We start from the raw sequence: 15,470 nt of genomic DNA on the forward strand, positions 1-15,470 counted from the left end.
TCCCAATCAGTAGAATCCAGTTAGTTACAGAACTCGGGAAACTCAGTATCAGTCCAGTTCAGTATACTCTGTTCAGTGTCTTTCAGTTGGGAGTAAGATTTAGCACCGAGCGAGTGCAGGGATGACGGCTTCCCCGTCAGAGAGGCAGAGTCGTTAGTAGCAGTCTATGTACTCCAGAACTGCGTAGCCAGCGTAGGATGAGGAGTGGCCCGTCAAACTAGGCTTGACTACCTCCCAGGGTCACCCGTTAGATTAGGCTTGGCTCCGCCCAGGTGTCACCGGTCAGTTAGGCTTGGCATCCTGGTTTTCAGTGTTAGTACCCGTGGCACGGTTTTCCAGCTGGGGTTACAGATTGGACCCCAATCAGTTTAGAGAGGGGCATATCGGTTAGATGATTACCTCCCACAGTTTCAGTCTCAGTTTAGAATTCAGTTCAGTTCTACAGAATTAGGACTGTCAGACATAATCACTTAGTATCAGTAATTCAGTTATCAGTAACTTTAGATATCAGTTACTTAGTTATCAGAATTCAGTACTTAGCTTCAGATAAGCTCAGTCACAGTATTTATTTACATGCACAGTAGTGCATACTTAGTATTTACAGCAGTATCAGTTATCCATGTACTCTCATGTCCAGTTACTCTATATCATTCAGTCAGTTATTGCTCATGTAAATGAATCCTTGCATTCAGCCTTACCTCATCTAGCATACCAGTACATTCTACGTACTGATTGCATACTCTTTCTTTGAGCTATGAGGTCTCATATCATAGGTTCGGACGCTCAGGTTCCTGACCGCGCTTAGACAGACTCAGTCAGTAGTCGCAGATTTAGTAGTGTCTCCATCTATCGAGGGCATACTTTTATTTCAGTATTTCAGTTGTTGGAGTTAGTTTGGGGCTTGTTCCATCAACTCCACTTTCAAATAGTTCAGATTAGAGGCTTTCAGACTAGATTTTTCAGATAGTATTCAGTTTTACGGATTGTTATTTCAGATGTTATATTTTATCAGTATTTTAGATTTTGAACCTTATGGCATTTCAACCTAATTCCGCATTTATTTCAGTATTATTATCCCGTGCTCACAGCAGATATCAGTCATGTGTTAACTTGTGGTCTTTCGGGATCGTAAGAACTGTGTGGTGACTAGGGGGTAGTCTCGGGTCGTTACAGTAATGTTCCAAAAAGCACAATCATTTTCATTAGCATCCCCAATAGGAATATTAGCAATATATAGGACAATACGTTCAGGGAGATCTTCCCTTAATTTATCCATGTTCCGGTTATCACCATCAATATAATCCATAACCTTGGCATTGTTATTATGCACATGGTCAGGGTATAGAATACCTAGTGCCCTTTTTCGCACTAATTGTCCCACCATGTCACAACTACCACTGTTAATTGTCCAGAAAGTGCTAGGTTCAACAACCTCTCTAGCATTCACCCTGAACTTCCAAGCTTGTGAATTATCGGGGGTCTAACTTTTAACAGTAGGATGAGCCCCGTCACAATACTTAGCTTTCATAAAATCAACCCAAAGAGATTGACTAGTTCTAAACCTCCCCCATCTTTTAATCGCCAAGGTTTTAGAAATGTCATGCATGTTTCTAATACTGATACCACCTTCATCTTTAGGAACACAGATTTTTCCAAGATTTCTAATGGTACTTCTCTCTGGTTTCATTAAACCCCTCAAAAAATCTAGCAAAATGCTTTTCTAACAGGTTAATAGTACCAATACCAATGGGGGATATAAACAAAGAATCACTTGAAAATTAAGGTCTCGGCACTAGAATCGAGGCACACTTTTGAAGTACCTTTTGGACTTTGAAAATCCATTCCGGTGGACTTCTTCCACCGGAACCTTCACATTTTTTTTTCATTCTTCTCAGATCACTCTTTCCTTCTAGTTCTCCTCCAGTTGATTCAGATGGATAACAAAATCTTTTTTCCCGGGGTGGGGGTGGGGGCAAATATGACATCATAGAGACAAGATCTAGAGTTGAAACTTAGTTTGATTGGGTGGAAAGTGCTTGGTTCCACATGAGGAGGATGGTTCTGAGCAAGGGAGCACTCATTTGGGTCTGCGGAAGACTCAGAGAAGCTTCAACCTTTAGGGGGGGGATCTTTAAAACATGGAGATGCAATGACTACTCAACTAGCATTTTCTTGTCTTTAAAGTTCAATAAAGTTCAATCAATTTGGGTGATTCGTATCTTTAATCTCAATTAAAGGCAAAGAGAGGGCAGTTATTATAGTACCATAAAACACATTTAAGGAAGGATGGAAAGGCTGGCAGTGAAAATAAATGTCTTTATTAATAGAGTTACATCTTACTCAAGGGTTAAGAAATACAAGGGGAGGCAGATTTATTTGCAGGTGAGGGGAGGGAAACTACTTAGAAATGTTCCATAAAAGCAAATGGACGACGACAAAAATACAGGTGGCAAAAAGAGAAATGTTCCGTAAAAGCAAATGGACAGAGACAGAAACAGAGGTGGCAAAAGGAGCTAAAGATTCGGATTGTGCTAAGATATTAATGACTAAAGCTCGCCTTGTTGATAAAGATTTGTTAAGTAGATGTCTAGTGGAAAAATTCGATGAGGGTGATGTTCCCATAAGAAATGACTTGAGAAGATGGGCCCAACAGACTTGGAAGGGTGCTTAGGGCATACCAATCTACGACATGAATGGAGCAATGTTTCTGTTCGAATTTCAGTCATCAAGAGCAGCGAAACATGTTCTGATGAGGGTCTGGAGAAGACAAGGAAGCCAATTACGTCTCCAGTCGCCAACGGCAGGTGCATTTCCAAAACAACAAGACTTTGACTGGTTCTAGGTGCGAGTATCAGGACTTCCCCTTCATCTGTGGTCTAGCTCGGTGATGAAGAAGATCGATGAAAGATGTGGGGAATGGTTAGAGACTGTAGAGGAGACCGATTTGAAGAATCATCTCCGATGGGTAAGAATTCGTGTTAGAGGTCTAACATGCAAGATTCCAACCTCTATTGAGAACGCTGACGGCGAATTTGTCTTCACTCTCCCCATCTGGGTAACAGCTCCAGCGACTTATCGAAAAAAAACCCGAAAGAGAGATCATATTGGCGGGAGAGAGGAAAAGGAGTGATTTTTGAGAAACTGGCCTGTCAGAAGTCTCGAGGTACAGAGATGTTGGAAAAGACAAGGATTTGGTAGTTGATAAAGAAGAGTCTAAAGCTGGAGAAGACAAAGGCTATTTTGATGATAACAATCACGTGAAGGGCACGTGTCAAGAGACCCTGGACGAGTGCAGGACCAAACAAACGCTTTAAATGCTAATAAAACCTTTTTGGGCCAGAAGCAGGCCAATCCTTTCTAAGGTTAAAGCAAAGCCCTGAGCCCTTTATTAATGAAATAAATGACTGGGCAAACAAATCAGAAGTCCAGAACGCTTTCTTTACATACAGAGAACATAGTGTGATGGTAGAGTGTGAAGCAAGATCATGAAGTTGGTGATAGTGAAGAATAGGGGGATATGCAGCAAATTGTTCTTCTGGGGGGATCCAACTCCTATTAATTGCGATGCTTCTGGGTGTTGTAAGATGCAAAAAAGAGGGAAAATCACTGGTTACAGAGCAATATTCTCAGGCTCAGTCAAGCATTGAAGCTCCTTTTGAAAGGTGCACAAAGGAAGCCAATGTGTTACTCCTAAAAATTGACCAGGAGAGGAATAAAGAAGAGAATCTTGTTTCGATTTTAGCAGAACATGGGGTAAAACAGACAGTAACTAAGGAACCGAGGAACTTGTTTTTCAATGTAAAATTCAAAGAAGGAGCCAAGGAGTGAATCAAAAAGTAGGGGTGGAAACTAGTCACCAGTTATAATGAAGCTCAATATCCTATCATGGAATGTGAGGGGGCTTAACAGGGAGGACAAGAGAAATTTGGTGAGGAGCGGATTACAACAAAGGGGTGCAGATATTATAGTGTTGGTGGAGACAATTGAAGGGAGCAGTGGGAAATCATATTCAACAGTTAGGGGGTAATGGAATTTGGATGGAGGCATTAGATAGTAAAGGGGGTATAATTATTATGTGGGATAGAAAATCTTGGAAGGGGGATATGTGGAGAGTGGCAACCAGATGATCACCTGTAAGTTGAGCGGCATCAATGTAGATGTCACTTGGTTTCTTACAATAGTATATGCTTTCTGTGATCGAAATGAAAGGAAGGAGCTATGGGAAGAACTAGGTGCAATGAGGAGCTTTTGTGAAGGACCCTGGGTGGTTTTTGGCGATTTCAACACTACCAAATTTCCTTCAGAAAAGACAAATTGTACTCGACTTTCGGGAGCAATGGCAGACTTCTCTAGTTGCATCAATGAACTGGAGCTAGTAGACCACCTTTATTTGTGGGGAGTCTTACACCTGAAGAGGAGGGCCAGATCATAAAAATGCATCAAGGATTAACAGGTTCCTGGATTCATTTCCATGGGACGGATTGTTTAATCAAATCAAACAGAGTTCCTTGCCTAGTATGGGTTCTGATCATAACCCAATTTTGTTGTCATGTGGGGATGACGTCTTCAAGAGGTCATATTTCAAGTTTGAAAAATGGTGGCTGAATGTGGAGGGGTCTAAGTCCAAAGTACAAAACTGGTGGAATTCTTTTAATGTGACGGAAAGGGCAGACTTTAAGTTAGCAACAAAATTGAGTCTATTGAAAGTAAAACTCAAAGAATGGAGTAAGGAGAATAAAGGTAATTGGAGGCCTAGAAAGGATCAACTTCTGGAGCAAATAGGAAGTCTGGAAGTCATACAAGAGGCCAGGCTTCTTACCGATGATGAGTTACTGATAAAAGCAGCACAATGGGCCATGGACTATGAAGAAGTGGCTAGAAATGAGGAAATCCATTGGAGATAGAGATCCAGAATTCAGTGGATCAAAGGGGGTGACAAGAACACAAAAGTATTTCCACAGAATGGCCACTATGCGACGCACAAGAGAATCAACACTATAGATTCTTTGTTGATTAATGGGGTTCTGTCCTCGGATTCTACGGAAATTAAGAGGTCCATTATGGATTTCTATCAAAATCTTTACAAAGAGTTCGAAAGTTGACAACCAGATTTGAATATTTTTGATGTTCAAACTATTACCATAGAGGAACAAGAACGACTTACAAGGAATTTTGAAGAGGAAGAGGTGTTAGAAAAGATCAAAATATATGCAGTAGACAAGTAGACAAGGCACCTGGTCCGAATGGTTACTCAATGACTTATTTTCAAACTTTTTGGGAAATTGGAAAGGAGGACTTAATGATGACCTTCCACAACTTCCACTCACCAGAAATTTGAAAAAAGTTCTAGTGCTACCTTTGTAGCTTTGATTTTGAAAAAGGCGGGGCAAATTATTTGAGAGACTTTAGACTAATTAGCTTGATCACAGAGGTGTACAAAATCATAGCCAAGGTTTTAGTAGAGAGATTGAAGAGGGTGATAAGCAAGCTTGTGAACAACATCAGATGACCTTTATTAAAGGTAGACAAATAACGGATGCTGCTTTAATTGCTAGTGAGTCTATTGACACTAGAATTAGAGGAGACATACTGAGGGTTATGTGCAAGTTGGATATTGAGAAAGCATATGACCATTTAAATTGGAAGTTCCTAATTAACACTCTTAGACAGATGGAGTTTGGAAATAGTTGGCTCAGTTGGATGGACTTTTGTAGTAAAACCACCACCAGGTTCTCCATCCTTGTTAATGGAGAACCTGTAGGTTCTTTTCCAGCAGAAAGCAGAAAGAGGACTTAGGGGATCCTTTATCTCCATTCCTTTTTATTTTTTTAATGAGGAAAGCTTCGCAAAACAATTGGATTAGAGGCTTCAATATAACAAACAGCGCAAATGAGAATATGGAGTTGACAAATTTGCTGGATGTTGATGATACAATAGTGTTCTGTGAAGTAAACCAAACAGTAACAATTGTGTTATTTAAGGGTGATTCTAGTAGTTTCTGGGGCTTGTTCTGAACTCAAGTTTAAGTTCTTCAACAGTTGCAAACATTAGCAAACATCTTGAGGTGCAAGGTTGAGAAGCTACCGATAATCTATCTAGGTATGCCATTGGGGGAAAAACATAAAGCAATTACTATATGGGATGGAATTATTGAGAAACCTGAGAGGAAGTTGGCACTCTGGAAGTCTTAGTACCTTTCATTGGGAGGTAGAGTCACTTTGATAAACTCTGTGCTAGATTCCCTGCCAACATATGTGATGTCCCTTTCCCCTATGCCTAGTGAGATACTAGGTGATCAAAACTCTAGATGCTTTGAGAAGAATTTCCTCTGGCTAGGAAATAAAATTGAAAGTAGTTTCAATTTGATAAAATGGGCAACAGTTCAACAAGGCAGGAATGATGAGGGTTTGGGAGTAAGGAATCTTAAGTTACAGAACAAAAGTTTGCTAAGCAAGTGGCTATGGAGGTACAACCAAGAGGAGCATGCACTATGGAAAGAGGTGATACAACATAAATTCGGCCAAGAAGGGCAATGGTGTTCAGGTGATGTAACCACCACTTATGGAGTAGGGGTTTGGAGGACTATCAGAAGCTTTTGGCCGACTCTAAGAGTTTATACAAAAGTTGAAGTTGGGAGGGGGATAAGGTTTTATTTTGGAAAGAAAGAAGACTGGGGTGGTCAAGGATCTCTTCAGAGGACTTTATTCTATCACTATTCATCCTGATAGCGAAATCAGTGAGTTGTGGTCTCAACAAGGGTGGAATTTGGTCTTTAGAAGGTTGTTAAATGACTGGGAGATAGAAGGGGTAATTGAATTACTGAATATGATAGAAGGCTTCCCAAGCACTAACTTGGAAACAAACAAACTATTATGGGGACAACACCCTGATGGTAAAAATTCTCTGTCAACAGATTGAATAAGTGGGGTCTATCTGTATACAGGCCTTGGAGTGTTGTTTGGAATAGTGTGGCTCCTACTAAAGTGAAGTGTTTTTTCTTGTTGGTAGCTAGAAGAGCCTGCTTGACTCGTGAAGCATTACAGAAAAGGGGCATCAACATAGCCTCCAGATGCTTACTTTGCAAAGAGTGGAAACCGACACTTGTTTTTGCATTGCAGAGTAACAACACAAGTATGGGCTTTATTCTTCAATTTAGCTAGCCTAAATTGGTGTATGCCAGAACACACAACAAACTTATTAAGTTGTTGGATCAGAAGGGGAGGCAGCAAGAGTCAAAGGAAGTGGTGGAGGACGGCACCCTGCTTGTATCTGGTGGTGGAATATCCGGAAGGAAAGGAACCGGAGGATTTTTGAAGGAAAAGAATGCGCAATACAGAAGATTAAATGGACAATAATTACTTCCTTAGGTTTTTGGTGTAAAGAACAAAATATAGAAGAGAAAATCCAATTAGTGGATTATATTTCTGTTTTTTCCATATCTGTAATTACTTTTGGAGGTGGCCAGCATTGCCTTGAATGCTGAGGAATATAAGTTACCAGTTTCCAAAAAAAAAAAATAGTACCAATGGGGATCAATAGCAAAAAGAGTATACACAGGGAGTGATTGAAGAACATTTTTGATCAAAATAGTTTTACCCCCATTGTAAGCATCTTACCCTGCCAACCATGGAGTCTTTACCACTTTTGTAACCATATCATCAAAGTAAGAAATCTTTTTCCCGCCGATATAAGTATGGCAACCCAAGTAAGTAAAAAGGGAAGTTCTTTTACAGAAAACCAGTAGACTGTCTTATCATGTTGATTCTATAGTACTCCTTCGGATTAGTCAAAAAGAAGCTTTTGTTCTTATTAACTTCCTGCCCTGAAGCTTTCTCATAGTTGTTGATTTGTTTCATGATGAGCGTAACAGATTTACTATTATTACTACTGAAAATAACAATATTATCAGCATGTGCCAAATGGTTAATTTGAGGACATCTTCGATGCATAGAGAAAGGAATAAAATTATCACGAGTATGCAAATTATTTTAAGTTCTAGAAAGGACCTCAGCACCCAAAATGAATAAAGAGGGGGACTGAGGATCACCCTGTTTTAAACCTTGGGTAGAAGAGAAAAAATCATTTCTAGATCCGTTAATCAAAATAGTGTATCATATATTAGAAATTAAACTCCACACTAAATTTATTCAACCACCAGAGAAGCCAAATCTTTTAAAACATCCATTAGAAAATTCCAAGCCATTCTATCATATGCCTAAAAGATTTGGCTTCTCTACATCCATTAGAAATTCCAAGCCATTCTATCATATGCCTAAAAGATTTGGCTTCTCTAAATCCATTAGAAAATTCCAAGCCAGTCTATCATAGCCATATCTAATCTAATGATGATATTGCCACCAATATTATACTTTTAGACATACCATGAATTATTTCTTGAGCAAGCATGCCATTTTCACTTATCAATCTGCCAAGAACGAAACCACTTTGATTAACAGATATGGGTATGTAAACTAGGATTGAGCCTTCTGACCAGAATCTTAGAAATAATTTTGTTAGAAAAATTACATAAACTAGTGGGCCTTAATTCAGATAAATTAGAAGGGGACTCAATTTTAGGGATAAGAGCCAAACATGTGTGAGAAGTATTTAGTGAGTTTTTTCCCAGAGAAAAATTCAGCAACAAACTCACCAACATCATATTTAATAATATCCCAGCAAGTATGAAAAAACTTACCATTGAAGCCATCAGGTCCTGCATTGCTTTCTGCACTCGTACTATTCTTTAATTTCATCTTCCATGGGTGCTCTGTGAAGCATTTCATCCTCTTCAGTAATCAGCTTTGGAATGCAATCCAAAGTGTCACTGTTCAGGTTAGTTTGCCCCATATATTGAAGAGTTTCTTGTAGTGTCTGATAGCGGCCCTTGAAATCATGTTGTCTCCCTCTATCCAGTTGTCCCTATGGTATTTGATTCTGTGAATAAGAAGTTTCTTTCTTCCGTCTCTATCCAGTTGTCCCTATGGTATTTGATTCTGTGAATAAGAAGTTTCTTTCTTCCATCTCTTAGCACACACTGAAAATATTTGCGGTTGCAGTCTCCATCTTTGAACCAATTGATTCTAGTTTTTTGCTTGAGTAGAGCATCCTGCATTCCAAGCCATTTAACATACACTCTGTTCAAATTTTCCCTACTTTGCTCATTGCTGTTTAGTGTGTCCAGTTCTTCAAGAAGTTGAACTCTAGTCTCCCATTTGTTAACCTGCTCATGGATATTCCCAATGGTATCTCCAAACCATTTGCTGGGATTTTTGCTGAGAACCTTTAACTTACACTGGAGTCTCCACATTGCATTGCCTATCACATTCAGCTTCCAAGAATTTTGTAGAGTCTCCAGGAAACCTGACTGTTCAGTCCATAACTTTAAGAACCTAAAGTATCTTATGAAGTCATTTTGAGTGGAAAGGGTTTCCATCAGAAGAGGCCTGTGATCAGAACCCGTCCTAGCTAAGTGATTGGTGGTATTTGTGTGATAGCTTTTGAGCCCATAGATCATTAACAAAGACTCTATCAAGCCTTTTCCATGCTCTTTTACTGGGTTTTCTATTATTGCACCACGTATTTCTAGGGCCGACAAAACCCAAATCCGAAAGACCACAAGCCTCCATTGTGCTAATAAAATCAAAACACCTGCTAGCATTACCCCCTAACTTTTCATCAGGGTCCACTACCATTTTAAGTCCCCTCCTGCACACCTAAGTTGCTTGGACTCTCCAAAAATGTTGCCGCACCCGAGTCGGATCCTTCAAAAATAGTGTATTTTTGGAGGATCCGACACATATCCGTAGACATTTTTGAAGAGTCCGAGCAACTTAGCTGCACACCATGGATCGTTATAGAGCTGCTTATATTTTCTAATCTGTCCCATAAGTCTCTTCTATCCCCGGCAGTGCATTTGGCATAAACACCAAATCTGGTGTTGATGGTAACACCAAATTTTAAGACCACCTACGGTTAGCGCCATGTCTGTCCTTGAATTGATGGTAATGTGTTGATCTTCATTGGTTATGACTTCAGCTTGATCTAGGTGATTCCAAAAACACCAAATCTTGCTATTAGTATTAGCCAGACAGTATTTGAATCCAAGAAATTTCCTGTATCTCTCAATCTGAGCCTTATTAACTAGTGGTTCCGAGATAGCCAAATAAACCACCTTGTTAATGTAGACCAAGTGATTGATTCTGTTATTTGCTTTTTTTGATCTCGTTCCCCTAATATTGCAGAAGATTGTACTAGTCATGGAGTACTACGAGAGGGGTTTTGTTTTGTTTTGTTCTCTTCTTTTAGAAGGAGAACTAGCTCTTTCTTTGGAACTATTTTCTTTTTTACTTTGTGTACTTCTGCCTCTTGAAGCTTTGTCACAGAGACTTTTGTTTAGGGCTTCATCTTTTTGAATCTGTGAGCATTCCTCCTTTCCGTTAAGAGGAACTCTAGAGTCTACCGAATCAACATCTTCACTGAGAATAACGTCAGGAGATTCTGCTGTTTGGTCAATGGTCTGGAGAAACTTCTTTGGTGCTTGTTCTGTTCTTTTGCCAGGAGAGCTAGTCCTATCTTTGTTTTTTTTGCCTTTTCCTTTTTTCCATTGCTTGCATCTGCCTCTAGTTTCAATGATATTGTCTTTGGTTTGTGCTGTATCCTTTTGCCTTTGTGTACCTTCCTCTTCCCTGTCACCGGATTCATCAGAGTCTGTCTACTCTCTGTAAGTTGTGTTGTCCTCTGGATTTGTAATAGGCTGCTTTGTATTGGATTGCTGACCTGTTCACAGTTCAAATCAACAAGCAAATTAACAGGCTCATGATTTATTAACTCACGAGGTAGATTGGTGGAAATCATTTTCTCATTGTCATCATATTTTTGTTTTTGATAAGTGTTTTCCACTCATTTCTCAGTGTTATCACCCATACTATTGTCATTCTGCCTTGTGCCTTTTCCCTCGCCAGTGTCGGTACTATGTTCTGCAACTGCAATTTCTTGTGATTGCCCAACATCACCAGGTTCCACAGATTCACTAGGTTCAACATTCTCAACATATTCGACGGGTTTAGTGCTCTGCTGCCCATCATTGTGCTTTTTGACGCTAGACACGGCAGGTTTAAAAATAACCTTGCTTTTTTTTGAAACCTTTTCTTCTTCTTTTTCTTTCTTCTGATTTTGCTCTTGATCTCACCGACTTTCTGTGCCAAAGTGTTCTCCTCATCAAAAATTTTTGTTCTTGTACAATCTCAACCTTGCTCGTATCCTCCTCACTATTTTCCAAATTCTCATCAGCCTGATTCTCTCTTAAAACATTTTCCTTTTCCTGGTTAATTTTGATTTTCTCTAAAATCCGACAATTCATCACATCATGCCCCATTTTCCCACAGTGCTTACAATATTTTGGGACATTCTCGTATTCTAGTTTTTGATTGAAACCTCTCAATGGACATTTATCATCTTCCAAACCCACCCAAACAGTGTCGGGTTGAGGTTTAAGCAAATCAATTTCAACTCTTAACTTTAGCCATGCTTGGCCTGGTTCTACCATTAGTAGCCACATCCATAGCTAAAGGAGTTCCAACCGAGCTAACGATCTATTTAACGTAGTGCCATGTATGCATGTGGAAAGGCAAACCTGGTAGAAGAACCCACGCTGGTGCTACAGGGATGTCCTCTTCCGGCTTGAAACCGGGAGTCCATTTTTGCAACCACATTGAAGTCCTTCCATTTCGATAACCCTTCTGTACCAAACCATATTGAAGTCGTCTTCATTTGTAAAATCCAAAAACACATTGTGGTTATCGTACACGTGATCTTAACAGAACCCCTAATTGTGAAAAGCTCCTTGAAGCTTGACCTAATTCGATCAATTTTGGGTCTCGTCTTTAGGAATCTGCCAACGATTGTGAACTTACACTCATCTGCCATCATCCATAGTAGTCTATTGCCTTGAAAATAACCGCCGGAATCCGATTGTGGGTGGTGATTCTTGCAATTACTGATTCACGAGGGTGTCTGATGTTTTTCAAAGGTTGATTTGTTGAAGTGTAACAGTTGTTGCGAAGGTCTGTTTTCCAGTGATAACTTCCATCCCAATTCATGGATCTCTCGGTTCGAGAAATCAAAATAAGAGGCTCGAACCATTTCTTCTTGCTCTTTTTCAAATTCAATAAATATTGGTTGATCGTATATTTCATTATAGTTCTATGATTCAGAGCATCCTTTCCTATTTGATCCCTTTGAATTCCATATTCGAAGTTGCGACCAGATCTATTTATTAAAAAGAATCGATTCAATACATTTCTTATGTAACAAAGACGCTTCGTGGAGAGTCGTCTGCGGCTGAATTCCCACCGGAGAGGCCCCATTCGGCGGCTCCGTACGGTGAAAAGTAGCCATTACCCTCTCAGAAGTTACCGTTGAGAGCCAAGAATTTTTAAATTGTATGGAGGGAAAAAAAGAAGAGAAAAAAGCTACAGGGGAAAAAAGGTTATCCTATTCATTATTAACTCCAATCATCGCATGACTATTTTTATTCAATTCTACATCTAAATGTAGTACTCAACTTTATCTCATTTTCCTTCTGCTTTTTGTTGGTTAACATACCATGTGCTATGGTCTATTAGGGCTAGGTGAATTAATTACTGTTGGTCAAGCATTTTGATGGATATATCTTTATCTAAGGTTAGATCTTGATAGTTTTTCCTTTTCTGGAGCCATACTCTCGTTCTTAATTCTTTCATCTGATGTCACTAAATAAGAGCTTTTATTGCTGCATTTCAGGTACTGTGGGGTCAAGCTCATGGTTTACAATGATGAAGATGTCCATTGATCATTAAATGAATTGTAAGTAAATCTTGAAGACGATTATTAATTGCCTTATCCTGCACAAGCAGTAGGTCTTCTTTTGAGAGTAACTTGCGATCAAATATAAATATCCATGAAACTGTTATTGCCAGTGCCGAGGATTTGACTTTCAAGGAAGCGAAGAAGAAAGGATACTCCTGCTTTCTTCTAAAAGAACTGACTAGATTCCTGATAAAGAAAATCATCAGTCCTGTTCCATCCAGACATATTTGCTTTATTTCCTTGTGCTAAAGCTTCTTGGCTTCCAGAGCCATAGTGCTAGAGAAAAACTAGGGGTAGCAAATGGGTTAGGTTAACGGGTCATAACCGAATCATCAGTATGTGTTGGGTCAAGATGTGTAAAATAATGGGTGACAACCCAACTCGCCCAATGTAACCCAAATGTTCCCTCCTTAAAATGTAAATGTTATAAGATTATAAAAGCAAACCTAAGCACTTTATCTGTTGTTCTCATTCCTTGCAAGTAAGGCTTGAAACTTTTTAAAAATTTAAGTCCATTCCTTCCACTTTCTATGTTACACACACTTTTTTAAAATATTCTTCAGCAGGGGTTAAACCTTTCAGAACTAGATATTCATAAGTTTGTCATTTCTAATTTTCAGTTGATTCATGTACCAAGCATATTTTATGAATGGTGTAACTGTTATTTTATTCTTTTTTTGACTAATAGCAGATCTATGGAAAAACCTGTTGTAGTTTAACCTCAGATGAGATTTAACTTTGAACTTAAACCTATTGTATCATAATTTTTCTTTTAACTGCTGAGATTTCTTTTATTCTTTTTCCTTTACATATAGTTAACAAGGAATAGGAGAATTGATTAGATTCATATTAATTAATGATGAGATTAATAGAACTATCCTAATTTAAAAAATGTCTTATCCTAATTATTGATGTTGCCCCTTAATATTTTTTCTACTTGAAAAGAAAAAGAAATTTTATTTGGTTGAGATTGAATATCTAATAAGTGTGTAGCTTGGGAAAATTGATCAGGGGTAACAAAAAGGTTTCAAAATTAAAAAAAAAAAAGTGACACAAAGTCTTAATTTTATTGAGTAGAGGTGATAGTTTTTAGATTAGTGTTTATGACACTAAACTTAAAACCCTCAAGTTTTATTATTTACACAAAGTCCCCTACTTTCCCCACCATACTCAACCCCCTGCACACCTCTTTTGTTGTTGCCGTTGTTGCTACCACCACTCCATCTACACCACACTGTTTTTGTTGTTGTTGCCGCTGCCGCCACCCTTCCTGTTCTTCTACCATCACAACCACCACCACAATTAATATCTCTTCATAATCCACCTCCATTTCCTCTTCCTATACCACTATCACCTATTCTTCTTCTTTATCCTCTACCACCATCACTACCAACATCACTACAACCGCCACCTTTTTCCTTAACGTCACCATCAACACCACCATTACAACAACAATCTTAGTTGTTATAGCAACTATCATAGTTGCTGCAACAATTTCGATAGTTGCTGCAACAATTTCGATAGTTGCTGCAACAACTATAGTAACTGTTGTAACACAACAACTAATAGTAGTAGTTGCAGCAATTATCGTAGTTATTGCAACAACTAATAGTAGTTGTTGCAACAATTATCGTAGTTATTGCAACAATTAATAGTAGTTGTTGCAACAATTATCGTAACTATTGAAACAACTATCATAGATGCTGAAGCGACTACCGTAGTTTTTGAAGCAACCATCAGAGTTGCTTAATTTTTTTGCGTAATTTCTTCAATCATTTTAAAAAATCAAAATTTTCTTTTCATGGTTCTCAAATAAAAAAAAGAGGTAGTCCATAAAAGAAGTTGAAAAAGAAGAACGATACTAAAAAGGGAAAGAAAAAGAAGAAGAAAATTTGGAGAGAAAAAAATATGAAGAAGAAAAAGAAGATAGGGAGAGAAAGAAAGAAAAAGAAGGAAAGATCGAAAATGTAAATAAAGGGGAAATTTTAGATTTTGAAATTTGGATTGGGAGGGAACTCTTAAAAAATTATAAGTTTTGAAAATTACACTCCGCACCCACTTAACTTAATCCGAATTTAAGTGAAGCTTTGACCTTAGCTAGTCAAAGTTGTCACCATTTTAATTTGAAGACTGTTTTGTCACCCTCCACTCAATTTTCTCTTGATCCAAAAGTAGGTAGCGATAGGCGATAGTCATTTTATTTTAGAATATTGGAGGGAGGTGGTTAGACATGGCATGGAGCAACTTCTACTTATCGAGGACATGAACCTAGATAGGAAGGTGTGGAGGAGGCGGATTAGGGTAGAAGGATAGTAGGAACGAGTGCGTCAGTGCTATGTAGGACTTTGTTATCTGCGTTAGTAGCTATAGTACCAGTATTATTTTAGAGTGTTGTATCGTGTGTTGTATTACTTGGTGAACCTTGTCTAGTATTATTGGGTGTTGTAATTTCTATTATATCTTGTCCTTTTATTATTCCCTTTTTAGATTGTTTTATCTTGAGCTGGGGGTCTATTGGAAGCAACCTCTCTATCTCACCTCTGAGGTAGTGGCATGGACTGCGTACACTTACCCTCCCCTGACTCCACTCGGTGGGAATACCCTTGGTATGTTGTTGTGACTAA

General features: G+C 38.7%; 1 protein-coding gene across 18 annotated transcripts in view; it reads left to right on the forward strand.

The window, feature by feature from the left end:
- The window catches only part of LOC107852525, a 42,540-nt gene that overhangs the window by 14,714 nt on the left and 12,356 nt on the right, over positions 1-15,470 (forward strand). For 9 of the 18 annotated variants that reach the window (XM_047413181.1, XM_047413177.1, XM_047413178.1 and 6 more), the window contains 2 exons: positions 12,624-12,681; positions 12,781-12,843. The gene's annotated coding sequence lies outside the window, so the exon portion shown is untranslated. Of the gene's footprint in view, positions 1-12,623; positions 12,682-12,780; positions 12,844-12,956; positions 13,380-15,470 lie in introns of those variants that run through there. The other 9 variants (XM_047413174.1, XM_047413172.1, XM_047413175.1 and 6 more) reach the window with 3 other exon arrangements.

The sequence above is a fragment of the Capsicum annuum genome, chromosome 5 (assembly GCF_002878395.1).
Source record: "Capsicum annuum cultivar UCD-10X-F1 chromosome 5, UCD10Xv1.1, whole genome shotgun sequence".
In the NCBI taxonomy this organism is placed as follows: Eukaryota; Viridiplantae; Streptophyta; class Magnoliopsida; order Solanales; family Solanaceae; genus Capsicum; species Capsicum annuum.